We start from the raw sequence: 26,310 nt of genomic DNA, 5'->3' as shown, positions 1-26,310 counted from the left end.
AATCATTCCCAAAGGATTTTCATTATTCCTGTAATAATAATAATAATAAACAAAAACCAAACAAACAAAACTCATAATTTCCCACTCTCTCTATGCTTCCCCTTCTGTACATAGCAGCTATTCTGTTTCGTTCTTTCTAATTTATTTGTATTTATATTTTATAAAAAACAGACTTACATATGCAATATCACCCGTGCACATATTTTACACAAGGTTTCACTATGTAATACAGTCCATGTTACATTTTTCAGCTTTCCTTCTAGTAATATAAATGTCCTTATGATTTCCCTTTCCACCACTGTCTTACTTCTATAAAGCTCTGCTAATCACAAACAGCCTGATGTGCTCTCACCATTTCCATTCATTTCTAAAGATTTACAAACATCTTCTTAACCAATTCTGCACAGATTAACTCTCAGCTTTCCATTCTCTACCCATGTTCTGTTTTCTGATGACTTATGTTCTTATTATTAACTTCATGACTTTACATTAAATATTTAGCTCATAATAGTGCACTCATACAGTATTTGTCCTTTTGTGTCTGACTTGCTTCACTCTGCATAATGCCCTACAGGTTCATCCATGTTGTCATTTGCTTCACAACTTCATTTCTTCTTACCGCTGCATAATATTCCATCATGTATATACACAACAATTTGCTTATCCATTTATCAGTTAATGGACACCTGGGTTGTTTCCAACTCTTGGCAATTGTGAATAACACAGCTGTGAACATCAGTGTGCAGATGTCTTCGTGTCACTGTCCTCAGTTCGTCTGGCCATATACCTAGCAATGGTATTGCCAGATCATGTGCAAGTCTATATTCATCTTCCTTAGGAACTACCAAACATCCTTCATAGAGGTACCATTTGACATTCCTACCAACAGTGAATAAGCATTCCTATCTCCCTCTACATCCTCTCCAACATTTACAGTTTTCTGACTTTTTAATAGTGGCCAGTGTAATAGGTGTGAAATGATATCTCACTGTAGTTTTTTTTCATATTTTTTAAAGATTTATTTATTTATTTATTTCTCTCCCCTCCCCCCCTACCCCGGCTGTCTGTTCTCTGTGTCTATTTGCTGCGTCTTGTTTCTTTATCCGCTTCTGTTGTTGTCAGCAGCACGGGAATCTGTGTTTCTTTTTGTTGCGTCATCTTGTTGTGTCAGCTCTCTGTGTGGGCGGTGCCATTCCTGGGCAGGCTGCACTTTCTTTCGCACTGGGCGGCTCTCCTTACGGGGCGCACTCCTTGCGCGTGGGGCTCCCTTATGCGGGGGACACCCCTGCGTGGCAGGGCACTCCTTGCGTGCATCAGCACTGCACATGGGCCAGCTCCACACGGGTCAAGGAGGCCCGGGGTTTGAACCGCCCACCTCCCATGTGGTAGATGGAGGCCCTAACCACTGGGCCAAGTCCGCTGCCCCATATTTTTTAATTTATTGAATTATATCACTCATACATAAACATACATAAATAATAAGTATATACTAATATTTTTGAGCTTACAAAATGAACATACAAAACATGATACAGGGTTCTCATACCTCACCCTACCACAAATATCTTACATTATTGTGAAACACTTTTAAACTAATGAGTAGAGAGCATCCTCAAAATATTACTACTAACCAAAGTATCTTACATTTGGTGTATTTTCCTCCCAACCCACCCTATTAGTTTGTTTTTTTAATATATAATTTATACAAGAACATACATAAACAGTAAGTATATAGTAAAAGTTGTGAACTTACAAAGCAAACAAGCATAACATCACACAGGGGTTACATACATCAACTACCACCAACACCTTGAATTGTTGTGAGACGTTTGTTACAAATTATGAAAGAATATCATCAAAATCTTACTACTAATTATAGTTCATATCTTACATTTGGTATATTTTTCCCCCAACACACCCTATTATTTTTTTTCCTTTGTTTTTTTATTTATTTATTATTTTTGTTATTGTCTTTTTTTTTTTTAAAAGATAAATAGATCAGAGAAAACATTGCGTTAAAAAATATAAGAGGTTCCCATATACCCCAGCACTGCTCTTCTCCCACATCAATTACCCCTTTATCAGTAAGGCACATTCATTGCATTTGGTGAATACACCCTGGAGCACTACCACACCGCATGGACCATAGTTTACATTGTAGTTCACACTTTCCACCAGTACATCCAGTGGGTTATGGCAAGATATACAATGTCCTGCATCTGTCCCTGCAATATCATTTAGGACAACTCCTAGTCCCCAAAATGCCCCATATCACACCTCTTCCTCCCTCTCCTTCCTTCTCCCTGCCCTCAGCAACTCCCATGGCCACCGTCTCCACATCAATGATACAATTTCTTCCATTGCTAGAGTTGCAACAGTTCTATAGAAGAATACCAGCAAGTCCAATCCAATCCATGTTATATCCCTCCATCCTGTAAACTTTGGGATGGCGATGTCCACTCCACCTCTAAATCAAGAGGTGACTTAGATCCCACAAGGCTGATGGATGTGATTCTCCGCTTGCAGTTGTAGACATTCAGTTCCCTGGTGTGGTGATTGACCATTCTCACTTCCCCATCAGTTGACCTGGGTAAGTCCAACGAACTGGAAAGTAGATGTTGCAATTCTGCTGAGGCTCAGGGCCAAGCGGCACATGGCCAGTCCAGCAATTCAAGTCTCCTGAGCATACATAAACTTAAGCACCAACCACAGAAGAGGCATGTGTAAAGAGGTCCCATCTGAGTCCAACTCCATCACATTCAGGAGCACAAGTTCCAAAGTAGGGCCCACTGGCAAGGCACTGATCTCCAGAGCCAATCTGTCATGACCATAGAACCTGTGTGTCTCCATAGCCCTCAGGAGAACCAGTACCTGGGGTTGTATCTACTTTGGCTGTTTCTGGGGTCCTACTGAGACGTGCATAAGTGCAACACCTCTGATGACCTCGTGACTCATTTTGAAGTCTCTTAGCCATGTAAACTTGTTTGTCTTTACCATTTCCCCCTTTTATTCAAGGTCTTTTTCTAGTTGCATCACCAGCTAGTGCTTGGTAGTAATCCCTTGGTGCCAGGTAGGCTCATCCCTGGGAGTAATATCCCATGCTGGGGGGAAGGTAACAAATTTACATGCTGAGTTCAGCATACAGAGAGGCCACATTTGAGCAAAATGGAGGCTCTCAGGAAGTAACTTTTAGGCACCCTGCAGCTCTAGGCCTAGTTCAAATTTGATGCACACAGGCTCATAAGCATAATCATCAGTATCAAGGGCTCATCATTAGACCATCCTTCTTCACTGGTCTTTGCCCTTGTACTTGGGGGATTGTTGCTGCTTCATTGGACAGTGTGACAGAGTTTCCCGGAATGAGAACTCAGCACTCCCTCAGTTGTCATGTGAAACTCTACTGCCCATGTCAATACCCAACAACGAACATCCAAACATATCTATATACCCTTATATGCATGCCCTGGAGAACTACCCCCATGCATGCATCCCCCATCAATGACACCCCACATCAGTACTCCTCCCCTGCCATAGCTGGACCCCTCTGTGATCCAAAACTTCTTCAAAAGTGAAGCCTAATATATTGCTAAATTCAATTAGTAGGAAAATGAAATAGTATTGACAGGTTTAATGATTAGAAATAGAATATATAATAATTTAGAAAAAATAAAATAAAGTAAAAAATAAATTGGGGTATTAAAAATGAAAAAAATTGGGAAGCAGACTTGGCCCAAAGGATAGGGTGTCTGTCTACCACATGAGAGTTCCTTGGTTCAAACCCCAGGCCTCCTTCACCCATGTGGAGCTGACGCACGTGCAGTGCTGATGTGCGCAAGGAGTGCCGTGCTGATGTGCGCAAGGAGTGCCGTGCCACTCAGGGGAGCCCCATGCACAAGGAGTGTGCCTCTTAAGGAGAGCTGCCCAGAGCGAAAGAAAGTTCAGCCTGTTCAAGAATGGTGCCGCACACACGGAGAGCTGATGCAGCAAGATGATGCAAGAAAAAAAGACACAGATTCCCATGCCACTGACAACAACAGAAGTGGACAAAGAAGAACACACAGCAAATGGACACAGAGAACAGACAACTGGGGTGGAGGGGGAATGGGGAGAGAAATAAATAAAAAAATAAAAAATAAATCTTACCAAAAAATTATAAAACTTTGTTTTTGATGTTTTGCTTTTCCACACAGTAATAGGTGTTGCCCTGCATGTACAGTAGCAAAGCAATCTCCTCCATTCCTTCCTCAGTGTCTACATCCTTTTTTTAAAAATTTTATTTCTAAAAAGTTTTATATCACAGTAAAGTCACATATACATAATAGGGGACTCCCATATACCCAACATTAAAACCTTTTCCCACTTCCCCAGCAATGATCTTTCTACATGTGGATGTTATATATGCTATAGCTGGTGTATACATATTGAAGCATAGCTACCAACCATAGTTCCATTATGGCTTACATTATGGTTTATATTTTAGAATGTAACTTTTCTAAATTTTGGTTACATTATGGTGTACATTATGGTTTACATTTTAGACTATACACTTTTATAAATTTTCAGTGAAATTTAACATGGCTTATATCCATCATTGCATGATCTTGTTGTACTTCCATTGCCTCCCAGTTACCCACACTTCTACCTATTCTATTCCTCTCTTCCCCTCTCCTCAGGACCCACAGTACAACCAAGCTTCAGTGCTTGAAGGACAAGATTCATAGATACAACAATGCTGAGAGCGTGACACTCAAGTCTATCCTCCTCCATTGGGAGCCATTCATGCTCTCTAGAGACACCCTCTCCTCTGTCTGATAGCATTAGTCCACCCTGGGATAAGGGTACAACACTTTCCCATTCATTGTATGTGTCTCCAACCACTGATATAATATGACAAGATGAGCACTCACACATTCCCTAGAAGCCTGTCCCAGGTGAACCCTGTGCCAGATGCCTCCCATCAAACATCTTAAACAAGTAACTATTCCTTATTATATTTTCTAACGAGTTTCTCAACATTACAGTTTAAACCACGTACCTTACAATCTCCCATATTCACCTGCTCACCCCATCGCTCCCCTCATTGTGTTTTTGATTTGCATTTCCCTAATTTCTAGTGATGCTGAACATTTTTTCATGTTTCTTAACCATCTGTATTTCTTCTTTGAAACTTGTCTTCAGTCCCTTGCCCATTTTTTTTTTAAGATTTATTTTTATTTATTTATTTAATTCCCCCCTCCCCCGGTTGTCTGTTTTCTGTGTCTTTTTGCTGCGTCTTGTTTCTTGTTTCTTTGTCCACTTCTTTTGTCATCAGCGGCACGGGAAGTGTGGGCGGCGCCGGAAGTGTGGGCGGCGCCATTCCTCGGCAGGCTGCTCCCTCCTTCGCGCTGGGCGGCTCTCCTTATGGGTGCACTCCTTGCGTGTGGGGCTCCCCTACGCGGGGGACACCCCTGTGTAGCAGGGCACTCCTTGCGTGCATCAGCACTGTGCATGGGCCAGCTCCACACGGGTCAAGGAGGCCCGGGGCTTGAACTGCGGACCTCCCATGTGGTAGACGGACGCCCTAACCACTGGGCCAAAGTCCATTTCCCGCTTGCCCATTTTTTAATCAGATAGTTTGCCTTTTTATTTTTGAGTTGTATGAAATCATTATATATTTGATATATCCAATATATGATTGCCAAATATTTTCTCCCATTGAGTCAGCTGCCTTTTCACCCTTTTGACAAAGTCTTTTGAGGTGCAAGTGTTTAATTTTGAAGAGGTTCCATTTATCTATTTTTTTTTCTTTTGTTCCTTGTGCTTTGGGTGTAAAATTTAAGAAACTATCTCTTACCACAAGATATTGAAGATTGCGGTGGACTTGGCCCAGTGGTTAGGGCGTCCATCTGCCACATGGGAGGTCCTCGGTTCAAACCCCGGGCCTCCTTGACCCGTGTGGAGCTGGCCCGCGCGCAGTGCTGGTGAGCGCAAGGAGTGCCTGGCCACGCAGGGGTGTCCCTGTGTAGGGGAGCCCCACGCACAAGAAGTGCGCCCTGTAAGGAGAGCCGCCCAGTGCCAAAGAAAGTGCAGCCTGCCCAGGAATGGCACCGCACACACGGAGAGCTGACACAACAAGATGGCACAACAAAAAGAAACACAGATTCCCGTGCCGCTGACAACAACAGAAGCAGACAAAGAAGATGGAGCAAATAGACACAGAGGACAGAAAACCGGGGTGGGGGGTGGGGAAGGGTAGAGAAATAAATAAATAAATCTTAAAAAAAAAAAGATATTGAAGATGTTTTCCTACATTTTCTTCTAGGAATTTTATGGTTGTTGCTTTTATGTTTAGGTCCTTGATCCATTTTGAGTTAATTTTTGTAGAAGCTTTTAGATAAAGCTATCCAGTTTTCCAATGCCATTTGTTGAATACACTGTTTTGGTCCAGCTGGGAGGGCTTGGCAGCCATGTCAAAAATCACTTGACTGTAGATGTGAGGGTCTATTTCTGAGTTCTCGATTCAGTTCCATTGGTCAATCTGTCTATTTTTATGCCAGTACCGTACCATTTTTACCACTCAGGCTATATAATTTGCTTTAAAAGAAAGAGTCACCCAACTTTGTTCTTTTTTAAGACATTTTTGACTGTTTTGGGCCTTCCAAATAAATTTGATTTTGACTTTTCAATTTCTGCAAAAAAAGCTCCTGGGATTTATATTGGGATTGGGTTGAATCTGTAAATCAGTTTGAGAAGAATTGACTTCTTAATGATATTTAATCTTCCAAGCCATTAACATGGAATGCACTTTCATTTGTTTAAGTCTTCTTCAGTTTCTTTTAACAATGTATTGTAGTTTTCTGAATACAGGTCCTTCATGTCCTTGGCTAAGTTTATTCCTAAATATTTGTTTTAGTCACTGTTATGAATGGGATTTTCTTTCTGATTTCCTCCTCAGATTGCACATCAGCAGTATATGGAAACGCTATTGATTTTTGTGTATTAATCTTATATCCTGCAACTTTGCTGAATTCATCTATTAATTATAGTAGGTTTGTTGTGGCTTTTTCAGGATTTTCTAGATATAGGATTATATCATCAGCAAATAGAGAAAGTTTTACTTCTTCCTTTCCTATTTGGGTGCCTTTTATTTCTTTATCTAGCCTAATTGCTCTAACTAGAACTTCTAGCACATTATTGAATAATAATGATGATAGTGGGCATCCTTGTCTTGTTCCTGCTTTAAGTGGGAAAGCTTTCAGTCTTTCACTGTTGAGTCAATGTTAGCTGTAGATTTTTCGTAGTTACACTTTACCATATTGAGAAAGCTTCCTTCTATTCCTATCTTTTGGAGTGTTTTTATCAAGAAGTGGTGCTGTATTTTGTCAAATATCTCTGCATCAATCAAGAGGATCATGTGATTTTTCTTCTTCAATTTATCAAAATGTTTTATTACACTAATTGATTTTGTTGTGTTGAACCACCCTTGCATACCTGGGATAAAACTCACTTGATTGTGATATATATATACATATTTTTTTAGGTACTGGGGGCCAGGGATTGAAACTGGGACCTCGTATGTGGGAAATTGGCACTCAACCACTGAACCACATCGGCTTCTCTGAGCTGGTCTTTTTAAAATTTGTTTTCCTTGTTGTTTGTTTTTGTTTCTTCAAGAGGCATCAGGAACTGAACCCAGGTCCTCCCATGTGGAAGGCAGGTGCTCAACCACTTGAGCCACATCTGTTCCCCCTATAATTCCTTTAATGTGCTTTTGGATTTGGTTTGCAAGTATTTTGTTGAGAATTATTGCATCTATATTCATTAGAGATATTGTTCCGTAATTTTCTTTTTTCATAGTATCTTTATCTGGTTTTGGTATTAGGGTGATATTTGCTTCATAGAATGAGTTTTGTAGCATTCTTTTTTTTTTTTAACCTATTTTATTTATTTATTTATTTATTTGTTTGTTTGTTTGTTTCTCTCCCCTTCCCCTCCACCCCGGTTGTCTGTTCTCTGTGTCTATTTGCTGCGTCTTCTTTTGTCCGCTTCTGTTGTTGTCAGCAGCACAGGAATCTGTGTTTCTTTTGGTTGCGTCATCTTGTTGTGTCAGCTCTCCGTGTGTGCAGCACCATTCCTGGGCAGGCTTCACTTTCTTTCGCACTGGGTGGCTCTCCTTACAGGGTGCACCCCTTGCGCATGGGGCTCCCTAGCACGGGGACACCCCTGTGTGGCACAGCACTCCTTGCGCGCATCAGCGCTGCACATGGGCCAGCTGCACAGGGGTCGAGGAGGCCCGGGGTTTGAACTGTGGACCTCCCATGTGGTAGACGGATGCCCTAACCACTGGACCAAGTCCGCCGCCTGTAGCATTCTTTCCTGTACAGTTCTTTGGAAGAGCTTGAGCAAGATTAGTATTAGACTGTCTTTGAATGATTGGTAGAATTCGCCTGTGAAGCCATCTGGCCCTGGGCTTTTCATCTTTAGGAGATTTTTTTATTACTGTTTCAATTTCTTCATTTGGATTTGTTTGTTGAGGTCTTCTGTTTCTTGTGTGGTCAGTGTAGGTAGTTTGTGTGTTTCTAGGAATTTGTTCATCTTGTCTACACTGTCTAGTTTTTTGGCATACAGTTGTTCATAGTATCCTCTTATGATCTCTTATTTCTCAGGGTCAGTGGTAATGCTCCCCCTCTCATTTCTGATTTTATTTACATCCTTTTTCTTTTTTTCTTTGCCAATCTAGCTAAGGTTTGTAAATTTTATTGATCTTCTCAAAGAACCAACTTTTGGTTTTGTTGATTGTCTCCATTGTTTTTTTTTTGTTCTTGGTTTCATTTACTTCTGCTCTGATCTTTACAATTTCTTTCCTTCAGTTGGGTTTGGAATTAGTTTGCTGTTCTTTTTCTAGTTCCTCCAGGTGTGCATTTAGATCTTCAATTCTAACTCTTTCTTCTTTTTACATAATATAAGCATTGAGGGCTATACATTTTCCTTTCAGCACTGCCTTTACGGTGTCCCATAGGTGTTTTTTTTTTTTTAAGATTTATTTTATTTATCTATTCCTCCCCACCCCCTCATTGTTTGCATTTGCTGTCTGTTCATCTTCCTTGTTTCTTTGGGAGGCACCAGAACCAAACCCAGAACCTCTGATGTGGGAGGGAGGTGCCTAATTGCTTGAGCCACCTCTGTTCCCTCCCATAGGTTTTGATATGGTGTGTTCTCATTTTCATTTATCTCAAGATGTTTGCTGAATTCTCTTGCAATGTCTCCTTTGACCACTTATTATTTAAGAATGTGTTGTTTAATCTCCATATAATTATGAATTTTCCTTTTCCTATCCATTACTGATTTCCAGTATCATTCTGTTATGATCAGAGAGAGTGTTTTGTATACTTTCAGTCTTTTTAAGTTTATTGAGATTTGTCTTGTGACTCAACATATGGTCTATCTTGGAGAAGGATCCGTGAGCACTTGAAAAGAATGTATATCCTGCTGTTTGGGGCACAATGCTCTAAGGATGTCTATTAGGTCTAGTTCATTTATCAAATTATTCAAGCTCTGTTTCTTTATTTATCCTCTTTCCAGATGTTCTATCCAATACGTAAAGTGAGGTACTGAAGTCTCCAACTATTATTGTGGAGACATCTATTTCTTTCTTCAGGTTTGCCAGAATGTGCCTCATGCACCTTGGGGCACTCAGGTTTGGTGCATAAATATTTAGTATAGTTAATTATTCTTAGTGAACTGTCCCTTTTATAATATATAATGACCTTCTTCATCCCTTATAACACTTTTGTTTGATATTAGTATCACTGCTCCAGCTATTTTTGGTTACTATTTGCATGAGGTATCTTTTTCCAACCTTTCATTTTTAACCTTGTTGTGTCCTTACATCTGAGGTGAATCTCTTGTAGACAACATAAAGATGGCTTATATATTTTTATCCACTCTATCACTCTACGTCTTTTAATTGGGGAGTTCAAGCCATTAACATTCAATGTTATTACTGTAAAGGCATTAATTACTTCATCCATTTTGTCCTTTGGCTTTCTGTTGTCATATCGTACTATTGTCTGTCTTTTTACCCTTTAATTTATCCTTCCTAATAATATTCATTTCTACACTCTTCTCCAAGTCTCTCATCCTCTTTTATTCCTTTCAGGATGCAGCATTCCCTTTAGTATCTCTTGTAATTCTGGTCTTTTCGTAACATAATCTATCAGCTTTTGTTTGTCTGTGAAGACTTTGAACTCACCCTCATTTTTGAAGGACAGCTTTGCTGGATACAAAATTCTTGGCTGGCAGTTTTTCTTTCAGTACTTCAAATACATCATACCACTTTCTTCTCCATGGTTCTGATGAGAAGGCAGCACTTAATCTTATCAAGTTCTCATGTATGTGATGCTTTTCTTTTCTTTTGCTGCTTTCAGAATCATCCCTTTATCTCTGATATTTTTCATTCTGAATAGTAGGTGTCTTGGGGTATGTCTATTAGAAATTATTCTGTTTGAGGAGTGTTGTATTTCTTGGATATTTATATTTATGTCTTTCATAAGGGTTTGGAATTTTTTGGTCATTATTTCCTCAAATATTCTTTCTGTCCTTTTCCATTCTCTTCTCCTTCTGGTACTCCAGTAATGCATATGTTTGTGCATTTCACATTGTCATTCAATTCCCTGAGACCCTGTTCCATTTTTTCCATTCTCTTCTTTTTCTGTTCTCCTGTCTTTTCCAGTTCAGATGTTCTGTCTTTGAAATTGCTAATTCTGTATTCAAGTTATGCAAATCTGCACTAATGAGCCTCTAATGTATTTTTAATCTCATCCATTCTGTCTTTCGTTACCATAAGTTCTGTTACTTTTCTTTGCAGGCTTTCAAATTGTTCTTTATGCTCACTCAGTGTCTTTTTACTATCCTTTATCTCTTTAGTAACATTTTCTTTCAATTATTTAAATTAACTTAGGAGAGTTGCGTGATTATCATTGATTATTGTCTTAAATCCTGTATCTCTTCAGGATATTTGGTTTGTTCCTTTGGCTGGGCCATCTCTTCCTGTTTCCTATTATGGCTTGCAATTTAAAACTGATGTATAAGCATTTGAATATGTTGGTGAATTTAATCTGAGGGCCAATTTCTCTCCCTCTTGCCTATTCTTTTTTTTTTTTTTTTCCACAGATCTTTGATATTTGGTTCAGCTTACTACAAGTCTTTAAAATTTCCCAGCTTAGGTTATCAAAATCAGGCCAGGGACTCACTAAATAGGGTGCAGATTTTCACATAGGAGCTAGAGTACAGAGGACAAAAAGCAGTTTTTGTCCATGCAATTTCCAGACAGGCCAGCAGATGGTGCTCACTGGCATACCTTTCCACTGGGATTTTTCAGTCTCCATTTTCCTGTGTTTTGGTCTGGCCCCAGCCAAGATTCAAAGTGGGCTCTGCTGGTCAAATTAATTGAAGAAAAGCCCTCTGACTGCCCTTCCCTTTTTCCTTATAATAGCTGACAGGGAGGAAGATGTCTCTTCCCCTCTTAGTCAGTTGCGGTGAGCCAGGGGTTTTACTCCAGCTTAATACCACGGTGGTGGGGGAAAGGAGACCTTTCTGGTCACTGGGGTGGGGGGTGGTAATTCATATTTTTTGCTTCCAGTTCTTCAGTTCTTTGTCCCTCACCTGCCTGTGAGTTGTGAAGCACTGTCCTCATCTGCTGATACCCAAAGTAGGTCCCTCAGACAGCTTTTAGCTGTTTCTCCATTGTTTTTGTGAGAGAGTTGAGCTCTGTCTGCTTAATTCAATGCCATTGTCCCACAATTCTTCAAATGATTTTTATTTTATGATTTTTTAAGCATAGAGATGTTATAACATTTTTAAATTTTGAAATGCTTATCTTTTCCTTCATAATTTCTTTCAAAATTTTTGTGCTTAGAAAGTTTCTCCTCTTCTAGAGACCAGTTAAATATTTATCAATTTTTTCAAATATTATTATTTAATGTTTTTACACTTAATCCTAAACTCACCTGAAATTTATATAGGGTCTTGGTGGAGGCAGAGAATCTATATTTTCACCAAATGGCCTGCTAGCTTTCTCAAAAAAAAAATGTATTGAAATATCCATCTTTTGCCTATTGATCTTTGGTGCTTCTCCTACCAGTTGTTGTTTCCATGTATAATTACTATCTGTTTACAAGCTATCTGCTCTGCTACATTGATCTGTCCTTATGCTTAACCATCCTGTTCTAAATAGTGAAGCTCTAAAGCATATTTTTACATTTCATAGGGCATCTTTTATTGCTGGCTTGATAACTGCTGGGTTTTTTTTTTCAGATGAACTCTAGGATTATTCTCTTAATGTCTTCAAAAACAAACCTTACATTTCTGTCTTAATTTGCCAGTGGTCTGCCAATGCCAAGTATCAGAAATGGGTTGACTTTTATAACAGGAAATGCATTTGAGTGAAAGTTTGCAATTCTAAGACCATGAGGTCCAAATCAAGGCACTATCATAGATGTTTTTCTCACCAAATTCAGCTACTATTAATCTTAACGACCTGCCACATGGTGAAAATGATTTCAAATCTCTGCCTTCCCTCCAGAATCTACCATCTCCCAGAGATTAGATGTGGACACACAGACATAAGGGCTTGTCTCTTTCTGGGCTTCCTCTATCAGTCTTAAGCTGCTCCACTTTTTTCTAAGTTCAGTTGTGAACTTTAAGGCATATGGCTCATCTCTCCCTGGGCCTCAGCTCCTTGAGCCTCTCAGGGCTTCCCTGTTTTCCAGCAGTCCTCTCTCTCACATGGCAGGATTAATATAATATGACAGCTCCCTTCTTCTGTGTATCTCTGTTTATATCTGTTCCAGTAAGAGGTCAGAGATTCAACCTGATTCATGCCTTACTGATGTAGTCCAATCAAAAGGATCTCACACCCACAGGAATTGATTAGTTAAAAAAACATAATCTTTTTCTTTTGGGGACTCATAAAAGAACATCAAACTTTTACAATTACCTTTAAATAAATTATTTAATTTAAGAGGAACTGGAACCAATTATACAAGTTAGCCATCTTTTCCAGAAGCACTCATGGTGTCTTTTATGCCAACAAGCTATGTTTCTTTTTCTTCACATGAAGTCCTGGCAATAAATAGTTTAAATTATTTTTTTAAATAATTTAACTTATTTGCGATTTTGGCAAATTATAAATACATAAAAATCATCTTAACCATTTTACATGAGCAATTCTGTGATATTAAGTACATTGATAATACTGTGTAACTTTCACCACTATTTCCAGACTATTTTCATCATCCCAAACCAAAACTCATACTCATATAGCAATAACTCTCCATTCCCCAATCCCAGCACCCCCTTACGACCACTAATCTGCTTTCTTTATGAATTTACTAATTCAAAGTATTTCATAAAAAGAGAAAGCATACAATATTTGTCCTTTTGTATGTGGCTTATTTCACTCAATGTCTTCAAGGTTCATCCATGTTGTAGCATACATCAGCTCTTCACTTCTTTTTATGGCTAAATAATATTCCACAGATGTTTTAATATATACCACATTTTGTTTATCCATTCATCTGTTGATGGGCATTTGGTTTGCTTCCACCTTTTTGCTACTGTGAATAATGCTGTGGTGAACATTGTTATTCACATATCTGTTTGAGTCCCTGTTTTCAATTCTTTTCAGTATATACCCAGGAATGGAATTGCCAGGTCATATGGTAATTCTATGTTTAACATTCTAAGGAACAGTCATCTGTTTTCCACAGTGGCTGCACCATTTTACATTACTTCCTATTTCCCCACATCCTAGATAACACTTGTTATTTTCAGTTTTTAAAATAATATCCACCCTAGTGGACATGAAATGGTATATAATTGTAGTTTTAATTTACATTTCTTTAATGGCTAATGATGTTGAGCATGGTTTCATATATTGGCTACTTGAATATCTGGAGAAATATCTATTTCAATCCTTAGCTCATTTTAAAAATTGGGTTGTTTGTCTTTATTGTTGAGCTGTAGGAGTTTGTATTAGAAAGGATTTCCAGACCAAAAGAGTCAACAGGATATATATACACACACATATATATACACACACACACAAGTCCAAATTCCATAGGGCAGGCTGCAAGTTGGGAACTCTGATGAAGCTTTCATTGAATTCCACAGAAGAAGCTGGATGGCTGAAGTGGAGATAAAATTTCATTTGACTGCTGAAATCATCAGTTCTCCTTTAAGGCCTTCAACTGATTGGGTGAGACTTTTGTCATTGTTGAATGCAATCTCCTTTGCATTGATACAATGAACTGACTAATCAATTTAAATATATTACTATCCACACAGTACCAATAAAGCCAATGCTTACTTGATCAAACTGGACAAACTGGACACCATAGTCTATCCAAGTTGATACATGAACTTAACCATCACAGTTTACCCCTTGTCAGTTTGGCACCCATCTCCTTAAAAATACTTAATCTCTAAATAAAAGCAATAATAGTCCTACTTTTACTGAACATAATTCACCTGTCCTGCATACAACCAGAAATGCACTAACCCTTTCCCCGGAAGAGGATGCAAGCCCTTGGATAATCTTAACACTTAAATTTGATATCCTATAACTTTAATACTATCATATTAAGCTAATATAACTTATGTTATATGACAAGGGGATAAGATAGGGGAGAAAACAAAGATATTTGCTTTATATATATATATACAAACATATTCATAACAAAACAAAGAAGTAATAATAATCATTCTAGTCCTTGTTTCTGTAACTGGTCATGAGGACATAGCTTGTATTTATAATATCATCTTCCACTACTGATTCCATATTCCCATTACCTTCAGAAAGCACCTCAGCTGCTCTTGGTTCTTTGCTTGGTGGGGTGAACCAAACTTTCATTCCTAAAAGTAGTGGCCATCTGTAGTTCTATGTGGATTAGGACTACAGTTTTCCATTGACTTTAATCACAGGGCATGGTAGTACTAAGAGACACTCTAAGGGATTCCTGTATTCCAGGCAAATTCTTCTTTACCTCCATTGTACAGTAGCAGTTCTCTTTCCCCTTGATAATCAGTGTCAATCATCCCAGCCAGTGCAATTATTCATTTCATTGTCCATTTATTCAGAGGCATGAGGAATCCAAAAAGGCCGGTTGGCAATCTTAATTTCCAGTTCAATAGAATCATTGCTGCATCTCCTGACAGAAGCACTTCTCCTTTTGGAACCAAGACCTGTAGTTCAGCAAAGCATAAGTCACAGAGACAGGAAGTAGAAACTTTTCTAGTAGATGCCACTCCCATTTCCACCCCCGTGATTCCTGGACCCATGAAACCCAGCTATGACAGAAATAGTACCATAGAGTGGATGCTTATTTAGAGCATAAACAGCCTCCTAGAAAACATTGCCCTGGCCTTGCAAGGCATTGACACCTGGTTGGCATCATAATTGAATCTTCAAAAGACCTTTTCATCATTCTATCAATCCAGCTGTTTCAGAAAAATGGAGAACTCAGTAAGACTATTGAATTTCATAAGCATTTTCCCATTCCTACACTTCTTTTAAAAAAAGATTTATTTTACTTATTTCTCTCCCCTTCCTCCCTGTTGTCTGCTCTCTGTGTCCATTCACTGTGTGTTCTTCTGCGTCTGCTTGCATTGTCAGGTGGCACCAGGAAACTGCATCTCTTTTTTTTGTTGCATCATCTTGCTGTGTCAGGAGTCCGTGTGTGCAGCACCACTCCTGGGCAGGCTGAGCTTTTTTCACCCAAGGCAGCTCTCCCTGTGGGGCACACTCCTTGTACGTGGGGCACCGCTACATGGGGATGCCCCTGAGTGGCACGGCACTCCTTGCATGCGGCAGCACTGCGTGTGAGCCAGCTTACCACACGGGTCAGGAGGTCCTGGGGATTGAACCCTAGACCCTCCATATGGTAGGTGAACGTTTATCTGTTGAGCCATGTCCACTTTCCCCAACACTTCTTTTGATGTAAAGTGGGTTCCTTCAACAGAAGCAATGCTGTATAATACAGTGATGTGTAAACCATTCTGTAAGTTCACAAATAATACTTTTGGCAGAAGCATTGCATTCATGGAAGGCAAATACATACATGGAGTATGTGTCTATTTAAGAAAGAACAAAATGCTGCTCCTTCCATGATGGAAGTGGGCCACTGTGATCAACTAGCCACTAGATAGCAGGCTAATCACTTCAGGGAATGGTGCCATCTCAGGGACTAAGTGCTGGTCTCTGCTGCTGGCAGATTAGGCATTCAGCAGTGTTTGTAGCCAAATTGGTCTTGGTGAGTGAAAGTACATGTTGCTGAGCTCATGCATAACCTTCATTCTTACCACCATGGCCACTTTGTTCATGAGCTCATTGAACAATGGTAGGAGTGGCCAAGAAAACAGGTTGGCTGGCATCTATAGAATGGGTCATCCTATCTACTTGATTATTAAAACCCTTCTCTATTGAAGTCACCCTCTTGTAAGCATTCATATGAGACACAAATATCTTCATGCTTTTCACGCATTAGAAAGGTCTAACCACATACCTCTCCCCCAGAACTTTTTGTCACCAATTTTCGAATCACGTTCCTTCCAATTCCCTGACCATCCGGCCAAACCATTGGCCACAGCCCACAGATCAGTATTGAAACTCACCTCTGGACATTTCTCCTTCCAATCAAAATGAACAACTAGGTGCACTGCTCAGAATTCTGCTCACTGGGAGGATTTAGCTTCACTACTGTCCTTCAGGGAAGTCCCAGAAAGGGGCTGCAGTGTAAATCAGGCCTGAATTTTCTCTTCCTTAGTCAGCTGATCATAGGGAACTCCCGAAGAGGTCATAGCTCCAGGATGGGAAAGAAGGTAATGTGGCAGGAGTGGGGCCATGGACATTTGGGCCACTACCCCATGTAACTTACTAGTGACTTCAGGACCTGCTTGAGCCTGATCTCTTATATCCCAAACCCATTTTTTGATGATGGCGTGCTATGTGCATTCTCAACATTATGGTTTGATGGGTCATAAAATATCCAGTTCATGATGGGAAACTCAGGTCTCATGGTAACTTGGTAACTCTTGATTAAGTTTTAATTCTCTACTAAGGCCCAATAGCCAGTCATAAGCTGTTTCTCAAAAGGAGAGTAGTTCTCTGCAGAGGATGGCAAGACTTTGCTCTAGAATCCTAAAGGTCTGCACTAGGTTCTCCTATAGAGGCCTTCCAAAGGCTCCAAACGGCATCTCAATTTGCCTTTGAAACTTTCCAGCACAATTGATTCTGCTGGATCAGATGGCCCAAGTGGCAGAGAAGCTTGCAAGGCAGACTGGACCTGTTGCAGAGCTTCCTCTTGCTCCATAACCCATGCAAAACTAGCAGCTTTTCAGGTCCCTTAGTAAATAGGCCAGAGAAGCACACCCAAATGAGGAATACCTTGCCTCTAAAATCCAAAGAGGTCAACTAGGTGCTGTGCCTCATTTTTGGTTGCAGGAAGGACCAGATGCAATAGCTTATTTTTCACCTTAGAAAGTATATCTCATTATGCTCCACACTTCTAGGTACCTAGAAATTTCACATTTAAATAGCAACTAAAACATGTTGAAGACACGGCAATCATTTTTGTAAAGTGTTCTTGTTGAATGTTTTGAAAATGCTAAACATTTTTGAGGCCACAGGAGAGTTTGGAATTCAGATAAATACTACCTGGAAATTAGTCCTCTGTGTTTATCCCCTCATCCTTGTCTTGTGTACTGAGTAGTATGCTACCTTAATAAGCATAATTCATCCAAGTGCAATAAATCAACCTGTCCTTTTTTTTACTTCTGATAGCCTGTTTTGTTTCTTATATATGTAATTTTTCAGAAGTTTATGTTCAATTCTACTCTAGTCTTGATCTTCATCTGAACTGTTAATTTTAATTAAAATTAAGTGCTAATGTAAAAAAAAAACTTAAATGTGAAAGGCCTCTTAATTTTTCTTGGATTTATCTCCCACCATCTGACATGCAAATGCCTTACTAATAAGTCATAATAGTTGCTATTTCTTGATCACTAGGTCCAATCAACATAATGCCATCAATATAATGGACCAGAGTGATATTTTGTGGAAGGGAAAGACAATCAAGTTTCCTATGTACTAGATTATGATATTGGGCTGGAGAGTTGATATGCCCCTTGTATTAGTCAGGGTTCTCTAGGGAAATGGAATCAACAAGAGATATCTGTCAATAGTATGCAATTTTATAAAAGTCTTTCATGCAGCCATGGGGATGCACAAGTCCAGGTTCTGCAGGCAGGCTGTGACCGCGGGCTCCAATGAAAGCCCAATAAAAGTTCTTGATGAGTTCTGGGAGACGTCCAAAGACGAGCAATTCTCACTCAATGCTGAATCACTTCTCCTTTTAAGGCATTCAACTGATTGGATAAAGCATCACTCATTGCTGATGGCAAGCTCCCTGATTGATGTAATTATAACCAGCTCTCTATGATTTACCACTACAGTAAAGTCAATGGTGACTAAAGTCCATAAATCCCCTTGTATTATAGCTAGCTCAGTGCTTTCTTGACCAAACAACTGGGCACAATTACCTGGCCAAGTTGATGCAATAGCCTAATCATCACACCCCTGAAGTAGGAGAGTGAATACATATTGGAGTCTTGCCAGCTGAAATCAAACTGTTTCAGGTGGTTTTAACTAACAGACACTTAAAAAAAAGCATTTGCCAGATTAATAGCTACATATCATATACTAGGAGATGTGCTGGATTGATCAAGCAATGGTACCACATCTGGAACAGCAGCTGCAGTTGAAGTTACTACCTGGTTAAGTTTATGATAATCTACTGTCAACCTCCAAGATCTATCTGTTTTCCATGCAAAGGCCAAAAAGGAGAGGTGAATGGGGAAGTGGTGGAAATCACCACCCCTGCATCCTTCATGTCCTTGATAGTGGCACTAATCTCTGAAATCCCTCCAGATACATGGTATTGCTTTTGATTTATAAAATACCCACTGTGAGACAGACCTGAGCTAAAACCGCATTAATCACCTGACCTCCATAAGTCTCTACTCTGCCTGGTGGACCACCGTGGTGTTATGGGTCTCTGGGATTTTTTTTTTCCTCACGTCAGACAGGAGGCACACCTCACACAAGCGTGTGAACACCCATTCATCATGCTTATGAACCACAAAAGGATCTCTCTGGGAATTAATGTCAGTTCTGAGCCACTGTCTAAGAATTCCTGAAATATCTGAATATTTCCTTTTCTTCAGTGCACAATCACCCTGGTAAAGTCCTGTAGGTCCCTTTGGGGAAGGCTGAGAGGAAGACTAACAGTATAAATTTTTGGCAGTGTAGCAGGGTTCTTTTCCAAAACCCTTCCTTTCATTCAAGGGGTTCAGCATTTGTTAACTCTCTCAAGACTGGGAATTGACTGAGGGGCCATGACTGTTTTTGTGATTCAAGTTAGACTTTTGCTCACTTGCTCTACAACCCTTCTGCTTATACAACTCAAGTAAGAATTTAGTAGACTGCTCATCTATTTCATGTTGCGGTACCCCTTGATCAACTTGCTGGCTAGCTGAAGTAGAGACAGAAATTCTCCTTTCTGATTGCTAAAATTATCAGTTCTCCCTTTAAAGCTTTCAACTGATCGGGTGAGACTTCTCTTATTGCTGAAGGCAATCTCCTTAGTTTATTGTAGATGTAGTCATCCATAGATGCAACCAACTGACTCATGATTTAAATCTATAAAAATATCCTCACTAACAATCAGGCCAGCATTTGCATGGCAAAACAACTGGACCCCATAACATAGCCAAGTGTCCATCTGAACTTAACTATCACAGTGTTCTTTATATATTCTGGATATTAAACTCTTATCAGATATATGGTTTCCAAATATTTTCTTGCATTTTGTAAATTGTCTTTTTGCTTTCTTGATCATGTCCTTTGATGTACAAAGGATTTAAACTTTGATGACATCCATTTTATCTAAATTTTCTTGTGACTTGTAATTTGGTATAAAATCTAAAAATTCATTGCCTACTAGAAGGCTCTGAAGATATTTCCCTATGTTTTTTGTAGGAGGTTTACAGTATTAGCTCTTATATTTAGGTCATTAATCCATTTTGAATTAATTTTTGTATATGGAGAGAGGAGGTAGGGGTCTACATTCATTCTTTTGCATATGGGTTGCCAGTTGTCTGAGAATGATTTGTAGTGTACAGACTACTCTGACTTATCTGTCCCTCCACTTTATATTGTTATTATTTCAGATTACATCTTTATACATTGTATGCCCATTAGCATAGATTTTAAATGTTATTTTACACATTTGCCCTAAAGTTACATGTGGGGAAAATAGTTATGAACCAAAAGTACATACTGCAGGATTTTGTATTTACCTATATAGGTACCTTTACTCATGTTATGTATTTATCCTTATGGCTTAAGGTTACTATCTAGTATCCTTTTATTTCAGCCTGAAGAACTCCCTTTAACATTTCTTGTAGTGCAGGTCTTCTGGTAATGAACTCTTTCAACTTTTATTTCTCTGTAAATGTCTTCATTCTTCCTTCATTTTCTTCTTTTTTTTGTTCTTTTTGTTTGTCTCCTTCACTTTTGAAAGATAATTTTTCCAGATAAAGAACTCTTGGTTGACAGTTTTTGGATTTATTTAAGGACTTTAAATTAGCCGCTCCGCTGACTTCTGGCCTCCATGATTTCTGATGAGAAATCTGCTGTTAATCATATTTAGGATCCCTTTGAATGTGACAAGTCTCTTCTTTCTTATGGATTTCAAAATCCACTCTGTTTTTGGATTTTCTGGAAAATTCTTTTTCCTGCAAACAGTCCTTACATTGCTGTTTCTTTTTTATATTTTGTAACTTTGTTGAGAACTGGGCATTCTTAGTATTATGTTTTTATAACTCTGGAAATCTCGTTCTCACTCCTCTGGGATTGTTAGGTTTTATTTTTGTGTTTGTTCTTGTTAAGAGCTGGAGCCATTGATTGGTGACTTTTTTTTTGGGGGGGGAGGGTACCAGGGATTGAACCCAGGACCTCATACTTGGGAAGTAGGTGCTCAACCACTGAGCTACAACCACTCCCTAATTTGTGATTTTTATCAACTACTTTTGCTTCCAAATGGGGAATGGAAAGAGAAAAAACAAATAGGTGTTCCTTCTTTAAGACTCTTCTGCCACTTCTGCCTCAGGAGAGTTGGAATAATGGCTGCCCTCAGAGCTTTCACCAATGATCTGAAGTAGTTGGTCAAATGCAGTGATCAGCAATCAGACCACCAATCTCTGTATTTTGGAAGAATAGGTACTTATAACCCACCCTGGCACAAGCAAGTTGCATAAGAAGCTCGAGCTGTAGTTCCTACTGTTGCCTGCCATGCATTTGGGGATGGTGTAGGGAATGGCAGTTACTACACAGAGGTGAAATTCACTGATATTTACACGCCTTTTCCTCCAGCTCTTGTTCCACTAGACTCAGAGTTTCAAAATCATTTATTCAAGCAGTTCCTATGAGTTCAATAATTACTTTGATAGACTGATTCCTGGAACTTCTTATTCTGACATATTTCCACAATCCTCTCTCAAAGAGCTTATTTTTAAACCTAAGTGTGTTAATCCTCTTACTTGCATTATCTTCAAATTAGATGTTATTTGAATAGTCTTGAAGCTCTTGAAATGTTTCATTGATTTTCTCCCTCATTTGACATGCATTTGTGTGTTTCTCCATTACTTTCAATAATGTCATCTTGTAAGTGCCTCTTTTAAGTTCTATTATCCAAGCAAAATATAGTGGAGAAAGAAATTCAAGATGAAAAGAAAAATTATATGGATATATCTGATAAAAGGAAGAGAGTGGAGTGTTTCTTGTTTGCACTGTATCATTGGTATAGGTCTTACCTTAACTTTCCATAAGTAGATACAGCTTATTAAAGTAACACTTTAAATTTGTAATGGCTATTTAGTTTATAATCAACACACCTATGCAGAATGTGAAAATTTAAATGTTCATCAGCGTTTACGCTGATGTCTTTTGGATTCCTGGTAATGATTCCTACATAAAATATTTTCAAAAGCTTGTGGTTTTGTCTTATTTGAACTGGCTGGAGTATTCTGAGTTAACCTGACCTCTGATGTGGAAATTACTGAAGAATATTGTTAGAGTCCATGTGAAACCATTACCTTGTACATATATGGTTGCCATTATTGTATTGTATTAATGATTCCCTAAAATGATTTTATTTCAGGGTGATTCATTTTCTCTAGGATCTGGACTTCACAAAAGTAATTTCTTCATCTCATTCTTAGAGAACTGCAGGCACACATATTTGCTAACATTTAATATGTGAGTGTAACTACTGCTTATTTATAGAATAGGGACATATGTTACATTCTAAAATTTCCAAATGCTGAACACTTTGATAAAGTTGATGACAGATTTGTAAAACAGTACTGTAAAAACTTGATGTGGAGAAAATGGGACATATCCTCTCTAAGGTTACTGATCACACAGACTCCTTTTTCTTTTTTCTTTTTTGTCTTTATTTATGTTTTTAATGTTACATTAAAAAAAATATGAGGTCCCCATATAACCCCCACCTTCCTCACCCCACTCCTCCCCCCATAACAACAACCTGCTCCATCATTATGAGACATTCATTGCACTTGGTGAATACATTTCTGAGCACCGCTGCACCTCATGGTTAATGGTCCACACCATAGCCCACACTCTCCCACAGTCCACCCAGTGGGCCATGGGAGGATATACAATGTCCGGTAACTGTCCCTGCAGCACCACCCAGGACAACTCCAACCCCCGAAAATGCCCCCATATCACATCTCTTCCTCCCACTCCCTACCCCCAGCAGCCACCATGGCTGTTTTCTCCATACCGATGCCACATTTTCTTTGATTACTACTAATCACAATAATTCATGAATAGAATATCAGTAAGTCCACTCTAATCCATACTCTATTCCTCCGTCTTGTGAACCTTAGAATGGTTTTGTCCACTCCACATCTATATCAAGAGGGGGCTTAGATTCCACATGGATGCTGTAAGCAATTCTGCTTTCAATTGTGGGCACCCTTGGCTCCCTGGTGTGGTGTTTGACCTTCTTCACCTCCATGTTAGCTGAGTGGGGTAAGTCCAATAAACCAGAGTGTATGAGTTGCAAGTCTGTTGAGGCTCAGGACCTGGCTATCACATGGTCAGTCTAGAGATTCAGGTCCCCTGGGTATACCCTAAATCCCAGCACCAACTACAGATCCAGTAAAAGTAACAGGAGAGGCTTGCGGACAAAGATCACATCTGAGTCCAGCTCCATCACACAGAAACACAAACTCCAAAGTAGGGCCAACTGACATGGCACTAAACTCCATCTGCCATGACCATAGAACGTGTGGATCTCTGTAGCCCTCAGAAGAACCAATACCTGGGGTTGTATCTACTTTATCTGTCTCTGGGACTCTGCTGAGGTGTGCATAAGGGCAACCCAGATTCCTTTTTCATATGCTGCTTTTGTGAACTTATTCCTTTTCTGAACAGTTATCATCCTTAAGGCATAGGTTACTCATCATTGCTTGAAAATGAAAACGGCTTGTATCACACTGTTCTCACCTTCTCACCTTTTGCCTTCAGAGCCCAGACTCTAGACTATATTACAAAGAGGGATAAAAATAACCTCAATTTGTGCAAAAATTCCAGGGGATGTTACACTATATTTATGACCACAGTATGCTTTGCCCCTTGACAGAAACTCACTTTGGACAGAATGTACATTTACACCCCTTGATTTTGGAACTGGCCATGTAATTTGTTTTGGCCAATGGAATGGGACAGATGTGACAGGTGCCAAGTTCTGAGATTTAGTCTTAAGAAGCTTTGTGGATTCCTGTTTGTCCATTTGTGCCTCTACCATTTCCATAAGAATAGTGTGCCCTGGTTAGCCCCTGATTCCAGGAGAATGAGAGACATATGGAGAAGAGACACCCAGCCATCCAGAGACATGCTGTGAAAAGCCACAATACCCAGTTGTATTAGTCAGAGTTCTCTAGGGAACTGTGTAAACAGTATAAGATTTTTTAAACTTCTCTCTTGTGACCGTGGGGATGCACAAGTGTCAATCCCACAGGCAGACTGCAAACCAGGGTCTCCCATGAAGGTCCTTGATGAGTTCCCAGGAGATGTTGGCTGTCTTAAGTCAAGCTGGAAAATTCTCTCTGAATGCTGAAAATTCTCTCTGAATGCCCTTTTAAGGCATTCAACTGATTAGATAACTGTGTTACTCATTGCTGAAGTCAATCTCCTTGGTTGATTGTTGATGTAATCAGCCATCTATGCAATAAATTGGCGATTAAAGTCCATAAATGTCTTTGTATTACAATTAGCCCAGTGCTTGCTTGAGCAAACAACTGAGCACAAATAACTGGCAGAGTTGACACATTAGCCTAACCGTCACCTCAGGTGATCCAGAGATCCTTGAGACTAAATACTTAGTGCTGTGTGTCACTCAGTTTTAGGGCAGTTCATTAAGTCAATTTACTGTAGCAATAGCTGACCAATAAACAGCCTAGTCAAATGTTTCAAGGTTGGATAACACAGCTTTTGAAGTTTTACTCATCTCTCCCCCAAGCTACCTCTCCTACCCATCTTCAACTCACTTACCCTTCCACATTCTGCTGTGACTGATGTGGGCTATGGGTGGAAGGCTCTTTGTCTCTTCAGAGATAACTAAGTTGTTTGACTTGTGGGTGTGGAACGGTAAGAGGCTGCAGTCCTGCCCTTAGGGACAGTGGCAGCGGCTCCAGTCCCAGGAAATGTTTAACAATGCAAGGGCTATAAACTTTAAGTATTTAGGGGAAATGCAAAAACCAAATATGCTAAAGGCTTATCTAGAATGTCTGGAGTCCATGCTAAAAGCTTACCTAAGATGTGGAAGATATATGCTAATTGAAGCCTATTGAGAACTGAAACAAAGGGACCATTTGGCCTTTCCTCTCTGTATAAAAGACGTTTGAAAATCTTGTTCAGGGCTCGGGATTCAAACAGAAGTTCCCGAGTCCGGCCGGCTGTCAATAAACCATTTTTCCTTCTCAAAATCATTCCTGAGTCCTGGCCTCTCTATACTCAAATAATTGAACTTCTCTTAAATTCTACAACATTTTTGGCGACTCTGGTGGGACTACAAACGAAGGCCAGAGACGGTAGCATTTTGCTGCCCCTTCCAAATCCCCGAGGAAGCCGGGAGGACTCGGGTGAACCCCAAATCTGGGCACCCCTGGATTAAATTTAATCCAGAAAAGATGTGGGCTCCACCAGAATCTTCCCAACAAAAATCGAGGGCAATGGAAGGTCTGAAGAGAAAGATTCTGGGAACGAAAAAGAACTCCGAACATGGAAGAAGGTAAGACTCCCCGGGTGAGCACAGTCTGGAAGGCCCTAGCTTTAATTGCTAGGAAGGGGAGGCTGATCACCTCCCGAGAGAACCCTAGTAGCCCCAGAAGGCTGGGGGGAAGCCGTTCTCTCTAGGCTTGGGAAAAGGAGAAAAACCGGGGAAAAGCCCTGGTGTTTTGGGTTTGTCTAACTGCATGTTAGAATCTGGTACTGGTCTTATATCCACTAAAGGAGTGGAGTCTCGATTTTAATAGGAAGGGCTATTTATAGGTTCAAGTCCTAATGTCCTGGAAATTGGTCTAGATTAAGGGAAACAAAACTTGGTTACAGGAAAATGGATCGGCTTTTCTGGTGGAGCTTGGTCTGGGTGTAAAGTTTAAACAGTGGAAAAGTCTAGCTGAAATCTTTTGTTATGGTGCTAATTTGTGAATGAATTCGCTTTATACCAAATGTTAAGTGTTCTGAGGTTTGTGATGGCTGTGGGGGCAGCTATGGTGAAAATAAATATATAACTTGTGGGTCAGATTAGTGACCTTTGTGCTTCTGTCTGTGTCAGCTCAATGCTAGTGTTGGAGTTGTGTCCTTATGTAAAGTGGAATTACAGCTGAGCTGGAGCCATCCCTTGCCATTGGCAAGGGAGTGAAATGATTCTGGGGCAAAAGCTGAGGAGTCTGGATGTTTGCGGAGTCTAGATGTTTGTGCATGCTCTGCTGTCTTGTCTCTGGTCTGGCCCTTTGCCAGGGCTTGGAGGCCATCTGTGCCGCGCCAAGCACCCAAGTTTGTTGGGAATGTCCCAGTCAGGGCGGCTGGGTTCCTGGGAGAGTTGCCAAATTTGAGTAGGTTCTGTTTGCCCATTTTGGCTGAAAGGTGGAAAGCAGGGAGCGGCTTGCCCCTTTCCAGTGAGT

At 39.8% G+C, this 26,310-nt stretch overlaps 1 protein-coding gene and 1 pseudogene across 2 annotated transcripts in view; one reads left to right on the top strand and one right to left on the bottom strand.

The window, feature by feature from the left end:
• NKX2-2 (NK2 homeobox 2) overlaps window positions 1–26,310 on the top strand; it is a 163,812-nt gene that overhangs the window by 124,858 nt on the left and 12,644 nt on the right. The window lies entirely within an intron of this gene.
• On the bottom strand, window positions 19,110–19,184 carry LOC111764869 (small nucleolar RNA U13; annotated as a pseudogene).

This window comes from Dasypus novemcinctus, chromosome 24 (assembly GCF_030445035.2).
Source record: "Dasypus novemcinctus isolate mDasNov1 chromosome 24, mDasNov1.1.hap2, whole genome shotgun sequence".
Taxonomy (NCBI): domain Eukaryota; kingdom Metazoa; phylum Chordata; class Mammalia; order Cingulata; family Dasypodidae; genus Dasypus; species Dasypus novemcinctus.
Note: the sequence above shows the minus strand (reverse complement) of the source record. Positions and strands in the feature narration are given on the sequence as shown.